Raw genomic sequence first — 7,712 nt, forward strand, 5'->3', positions numbered from 1 at the left:
TCCTAGTTAAGTTTAATTTTTTCCACATTTTAAAAAACTTTCAAATAAAATTTATCACAGATGTATATGTTTTAAATAGTTTTTATTGCCATGAATCCTCATCATTCATCCTTTATCTCACAAGTATCCATTTATTCTTGTGGAATTAGATGCTTTCATGCTGGTTTTGAGTCCAAGTTCAGTAATAACCTGAGTTCTATAGAGAAGTAGAACCATTGAAGGTCATGTATGTATATTTAGAGATAAACCACTTGTCTGTCAGTTTGTCACCTTGTGGTGGTGAATATGCTGCCAGATGGTAGCCCTGTCAATGTCACTAAGTTTTCAAATACCTGCAGGGTCACCCAAAGTGAACCCTGTTAGCAGAGCTTCCAGACTGAGAACAAATTACGAAGACGGTCTTGGCTGCCCACTTTGGAGGAAGAAGCTGCCGAAAACTTCATGCACAGCTCCCAAGCATTTGCTAATACTGACAACCGAAACAGGAAGCAGAGCATTTCTTGAGATACTGCTGGCAGACGGCCCCTCAGACAGGATGGCACTCAAAATGTGTCTGAAGAGGAGATGATTTCATGGAGGGGAGTTGACCTTGGGGACATGACTCAGGGCCAACCTATGGCAGTGGTGCCTTCAGGACCTTCATTTGCAGATGGGGCACTATTCGGGGTAAAGAGAAACATCTGCAAAAATCTTTTAATGACTGGAACTTGGAATGTGTGAAGTATGAAATTAGGAAAATTGGAAGTGGTCAAAAATTAAATGGAACCAATGAAGATCAATATCCTAGGCTTTAGTTAGCTGAAATGGACTGGTATTAGCCATTTTGAATCGGAAAATCATAGGGTTTACTATGCAAGGAATACCACAATCAAAAGGAATGGTGTGTCAGTCTGGGTAAACTAGAGAAACAAATCCACAGAAACTCATATATGTATGAGAGTTTTATATATAGAGTAAGTATATATTCAGAAAGCATCCCAACCCAGTCCAGTCCAAACCCATAAGTCCAACTTAGCCCACATGTCCGACACCCATCTACAATGTTCTCCTCAAACTCAGAAAGCATTCACAATGACACCAAATACAGGAGGATCACAGGCCAGTGGCTAGAAAGTCTTTGAATCTAGTTGCGTTGCAAGCATCTCAGCACTGGCAGGGGTCTCCACGCGGCTTCTCCAGCACCCAGGGCTGCCTCAGGGTAAGTCCATGTGGCATCTCCTCAGGGGTGTCTCACAGGAAGTCAGCCTTGCCAGCTAAGGCAGCCGCACACTGTTCCAACCATCAGAGAACAAGAGACCAGAGAACCAAAAGGGTGAGACTCACTGAGTCATTTATCTCTCCACCCTTCGATTAATCCCATGTGTTTATCGGCCAGATTGGCACAATAAACCTTAACTATCTCAAATGGAGTGGCATTAATTGTCAGAAAGGATCTTGCTAAATCCATCATAAAGTATAATGCTATCTGTGATTTGATTAAATCTATCAGCCTTCAAGGAAATACAAATAATATAACTATTACTCAAATTATGCACCAACCACAAACGCTAGTAATGATGAAACTGAAGAATTCTACCAATGACTTCAGTCAGAAACGGGTCAAACATGCAGTAAAGATGCATTGATAATTATCGGTGGTTGGAATGCAAAATTTGGAAATGAAGAGAAAGGACCAGTAGTTCTAAAGTATGGACTTGGTAATAGAAATGAATCTAGAGATTGCATGATTGAATTTTGCAAAATCAAAGACTTGGTAATACCAAATGTCTTTTTCTCAACAATACAAAAGGACACAGAAATCACACAGACTGCATATGTGGAAGACATGATGTAGAAGCTCACTATCAGCAACTAAAACCAGACAAAGGGCCAACTCAATTGTCATATGTAAGTTCAGGATAAAGCTAAAGAAATTTAAAACAAATCCCTAAGAGTCAAAAGATGACCTTGAGTCTATCCCACCTGAATTTTGAGAACAGAGTTGATGCATTGAACACTACTGACGGAAGACCCGATGAGCTGTGAGAGACATCACAATCATCACTCATGAAGAGAGCAAAGGTTATTAGAAAAGCAGGACTGAGAGAAAAGGTCAGAGTGGATGTCAGAAGAGACCCTGAAACTTTCTCCTAACTGGTGGATAGCTAAAGCAAATGAAAGAAATGATGAAGTCAAGTTGCTGAGTAAAAACTTCCAAAGGGCAGCTTGAGAAGAAAAAGCCAAATATTATAACACAATGCGCAAAGGTCTAGGATTATAAAACCAAAAGGGAAGTATGCAATCAACATATCTGAAACTGAAAGAACTCAACAAAAAAATTCAAGCTTGAGTTAAATTTTTTGAGTCTACAGGCAAAATATTGAATAATGCAGGAAGCATCAAAATAAGAGGTAAAGAAGACAGTCACTGTACAAAAAAGAGCTAGTCGACAGTGCAACATTATAGGAGGTAGCAGATGAGCAAGAAAAATGGTGCTGCCTTCCCAACAGTATTGCTAAATGTAAAATGTGGTGAAGAAAGCTGATGGTGCCCAAATAATAAAAGATATAATGTCTGGGGTTCTTAAAAGCTTGAAGCTAAACAAGCGGCCATCTAACTGAGAAGCAACAAAGCTCACACGGAAGAAGCACACAGGCCTGTGTGATCATGAGGTGCCGATGGGATCAGGTATCAGGCACCAAAGGCTCAGCACAAAAAATCGTATTGATGTGAATAAGTGGGAGGGTAGAGTGGAGACCCAAAGCCTACCTGTAGACAATTGGACATCCCCTCACAGAAGGGTCTCATGGAAGAGATTAGCCATTCAGAGTGCAGTATAGCACCGACAAAACATACAACTTTTCTCTAATTCTATAATGCTTCCTCCCCACCACTCTCATGACCCCAATTCTACCTTACAATCCGGCTAGACCAGAGCATGTACACTGGTACAGATAAGAGCTCACAACACAGGGAATCAAGGACAGATAAACTGCTCAGGACGAATAACGAGAGTAACATTAACAGAAGGGTAGAGGGAAGGTGGGGGGAGAAAGGGGAAACTGATCACAATGATTGACATATACCCCACCCCCAGGAGGATGGACAACAAAAAAGTAGGTGAAGGGAGACAGCGGTCGGTTTAAGACATGAAAAAAATACCCTTATGAATTATTAAGGGTTCACGAGAGAGGCAGGGTGAGGGAGGGAGGGGGGAAAATGAGGAACTGATACCAAGGGCTTAAGAAGAAAAAAAATGTTTAGAAAATGATGATGTCAACATATGTAAAGATGTGCTTGACACAATGAAGGCAATGGAAGGTATGTATGGAGTACGATATGAGCTGTAAGGGCCCCCAGTAAAATGATTTTTTAAAGAAAGAAGGAAAGAAATGATGCTGAAGGAAGAAATTCAAACTGCACTGAATGGATTAGCCAAACAGAAGGCTCCAGGAATTGACTGAATATGTTGAAATGTTTCAGAAAGCTGAAGAAGCACTAGAAGCACTTGATCATCTATGCTAGGAAATTTGGAAGACAACTACTTGGCCAACTGACTGGAAGATATCCATCTTTGTGCCCTTTCAGGGTAAGGTGACCCCAAAGTATCCTCAAACTATAGAACACTATCATTGATATCACGTACAAGTAAAATTTTATTTATGATCGTCCATCCCCAAGGGTTGCAGCAGTGCACTGGCAGGGAGCTGCCAGGGGTTTAGGCCTGATTCAAAAGAAGACCTGGGAAAAGGGTATTATTGCTGATGTCAGAAGGATCTTGGCTCCACACAGTAAATCCAGAAATATGTTTTCTTGTGTTTCATTCCCTATGCAAAAGCATTGGACTGCGTGACTCATAATAAACTGTGGATAACCTTGAAAAGAATGGGAATTCCAGAACACTTCATTGTGCTTACCCGGAATTTATACACGGATCAAGGGCCAATTGTACAAACAGAACAGGGAATGCTGCACGGTTTATAATCAGGATTGTATCCTCTCATCATATTTATTTAGTCTGTATACTGAGCAAATAATCTGAGAAGCTGGATTATATGAAGAAGAATGTGGCATCAGGATTGGAGACAGGCTGATTAATAATTTGTGATATGCACATGACACAAACTTGCTTGCTGAGAGTGAGAACGTGAAGCACTTGCTGATGAAGATCATGGATTGAGTTTCGGTGTGGAGTACAACTCAGTGTAAGGAAGACCCAAATCCTCACACTGGGTCAGTAGGTAACAATGATAAAAGGAGAAAAGGTTGAAGTTGTCAAGGATTTTGTCTTACTTGGATCCATAATCAATGCTCATGGAAGCAAGAGTCAAGAGATCAAAATATAGTTTGCATTAAGTAAAGCTGCTGCACAAACCTCTTTCAAGTATTGAAAAACAAAGATGTTACTTTGAAGACTAAGGTCCTTCTGAGCCAAGCCATGGTATTTTCCATTACATCAATTACATGGGAAAGTTTGGCATTAAACAAAGAAGACTCTTGAAGAAACGATGCATTGTGGTGCTGGAGAAGAATATTGAAAAGTACCATGAACTGCTGAAAAGACAAAGCGATCTGTCTTGGAAGAAGTATAACCAGAGTGCTCCTTACTGGCAAGAGTGGCAAGACTTCGTCTCACAGACTTTGGACATGTGGTCAGGAGAGACCAGGCCCTGGGGAAGGACATTATCCTTGGTAATATGGAAGGCCCACGACAAGATGGATTGACACAGAGGTACATCAATGAGCTCAGGCCTGGGAGCACTTGAGAGGATGGCGCAGGGCCATGCAGTGTTTCCTTCTGTGGTGCAGGTCAGAGCGACTGGATGGCACCTACCAACAGCAGCATATCTAGAGAGACATTTGTATCAAGAAAATGGTTCAGACAATTGTACGAGTAGACAAGTCCAAGTTCAGGCAGGTTCCCAGTTTATGAGTTAGATGTTAGGCTGGAGACTTTTCCTGAATTGCGTAGCATGGGGGCTGATGAACCCAAGATTCACAGGAAGCTAAGATTGTGGTGGCAACAGAAGTGAATGAATCCGAAGTCCACAGGCCAGGCTTGTGGTTGCAGAGGCAAGATGACAGACCGCTGACAACCTTGATGATCGGCAGCCCTTGGCTTAAGGGAAAAGAACCAGAGGGTGTAAATGTCAATTGCAAGATTCCGAACCAGCAAAAAGCAAGCAAGCTTTTAATATCTTTCACTTGTATTCGAAGCAGGACACACTGCCAAGGAAAATTTATTTTTTTCCACTTGTTTACATTGAAGCTATGACCTAAAGAAAGATTTTATATGCCCCACTACTCCTACAACTGAATGACTGTGATTGCATTGTGCTGCCAGGCCATAGGGGATTATGGCCAAATCACTGAGAATCTTGGCTCAGCCAAGTTGACACAAATCTATCAAAGTGACCCTATGTACAACAGAAAGAAATGTTTCCCAGTGCTGCACCAGCCTCCCTATCTTGTCTAAGTTGAGTCCATTGTTGCAGGTCTGTATAAGTTAACCTTACTCTTATAACAGGTTCAAAGTACCGGAGACATGATCTCCCCATCCTCTCTTCTAAGGAGCATTCTGGCTGTCTTTCTGTCAACATAGGCTTGTTGGTTCTTCTTCAAATCTATGATATATACAATATTTTTCTTTGATGACATAATGAAAATGCACTCATTCCTCTTTATAATTCCTGATATATTGCTCAGATTCTACGTATATATGAATCAATTGCATATACCACGGCATGGGACAGGCACACCTTTGTCCTCAAAAAGATATCTTTGGTTTTTAATTCTTTAAAAGGCTCTCATGAATCAGATTTTCCCAATGCAATATATCATACATTCATTGCCCCTTAACTGCTATCAAGTCAGTTGATTTCTTGATTGGCAGAGGACATTTCCAGTAATTTCTCTCAGAATAACACGGTAGTGTATATTTCTTGAATGTGTATATTTGATAACACATTTTTGTTATCTTTACAAATGAAAAATTACTCAAAGGGGCACAAAATTGGGCCATTAACATTTTCCCTAAAAACATCGGGGGGGTTCATCATTAAATTCTGCTATTTAATGGTTCATGGAAAGCATTCTAATTTATTGTCTTCTATTCTAACCTGTGGAACAGACCATCAATTGTTCATATGTAAGTTCAGGCTCAAGCTAAAGAAAATTAAAGCAAGTCCATGAGATCCAAAATAAGACCCGAGTCTATCCTACCTGAATTTCAAGAACAGATTTGCTGCATTGAACACTAATGACAGAAGGCTTGATGAACTGTGGGAGGGCATCAAGACTATCATTCATGAAAAAAGCAAAAGGTAATTGAAAAGGCAGGAAAGAAAAGATCAGGAGGAAGCCAGAAGACCCTGAAACTTGCTCTTGTCATGCAATTGCTAAAGTAAATTAAAGAAATTATGAATTCAAAGAGCTGAATGGAAAGTTTCAAAGGGTAGCCCAAGAAGATGAAGTAAAATATTATAATAAAATGTGCAAAAATCTACAGTTAGAAAACCCAAAACAAAGAGCATGTTCAGCATACTTTAGAGTGAAGGAACTCAAGAAAAAATTCAAGCCTCAAATTTCAATATTGAAATATTCTATGCACAAAATATTGAATGATGCAAGAAGCACCGAAAGAAGGGAGAAAGAATACAGAGTCATTGTTTCAAAAACAACGAGTTGAAATTTCACCAGGAGGTGGCATATGAACTAGAACCAATGGTGTTGAAGGAAAAGGTTCAAGTTGCAATGAAGCATTAGCCCAAAAGAAGGCTCCAGGAATTGAAAGAATACCAATTGAAATGTTTCAACAGGCTGATGAAGCGCTGGAAGCACTTACTTATGCCAGGAAATTTTGAAGACTAGGTCACTGGCTTTAAGAGATTCATATTTATAGCCATTCCAAAGTAAAATGACTCAACTGAATGCTTGAACTGCAGAATAATATCATTGATATCACATGGAAGCAAAATTTTGCTGAAGATCATCCAGCAATGGTTGTAGCAGTACATTGACCAGGAGTTGCTAGAGGTTCAGGCCAGATTCAAGGGATATCATTACTGATATCAGATGGAACTTGGCTCAAAGCAAATATCAGAAAGGTATTTACTTGTGCTTGATTGACTATATCAAAGCTTTTGACTGTGTGAATCATAACAAACTATGGATAATCTTGAGAATAATGGAAATTGCAGAACACTTCATTGTGCTCATTCGGAATTTGTATATGGATCAAGAGACAATTGTGCAAACAGAACAAGGGAATACTGCATGGTTTATAATCAGGAGTGTATCCTGTCATCACACTTATTTAATCTGTATACTGAGCAAATAATCAGAGAAGCTGGATTATATGAAGAAGAATGTGGCATTGGGATTGAAGAAAGGCTGATTAACAACCTGTGATGTACAAATGATACCACCTTGCTTTCTGAAAGTGAGGAGGACTTGAAGCACTTGCTGATGAAGATCAAGAATGGATAATAACTCAATGTAAGGAAGACCAAGATCCTCACAACTGGGCCAATAGGTAACATAGTGATACATGGAGAAAAGTTTGAAGTTGTCAAGGTTTTGTCTTGCTTGGATCCACAATTGATTTTCATGGGAGCAGCAGTCAAGAGATCAAAAGACACCTAGCAGGGGGTAAATCGCTTCACAAGGCCTCTTTAGAATATTGAAGAATAAGGATCTTACTTTGAGGACTACGGTTGTGGCTGATCCAAGCC

Source organism: Echinops telfairi, unplaced genomic scaffold (assembly GCF_000313985.2).
Source record: "Echinops telfairi isolate 266 unplaced genomic scaffold, ASM31398v2 ScPeMD7_57;HRSCAF=196, whole genome shotgun sequence".
Taxonomy (NCBI): domain Eukaryota; kingdom Metazoa; phylum Chordata; class Mammalia; order Afrosoricida; family Tenrecidae; genus Echinops; species Echinops telfairi.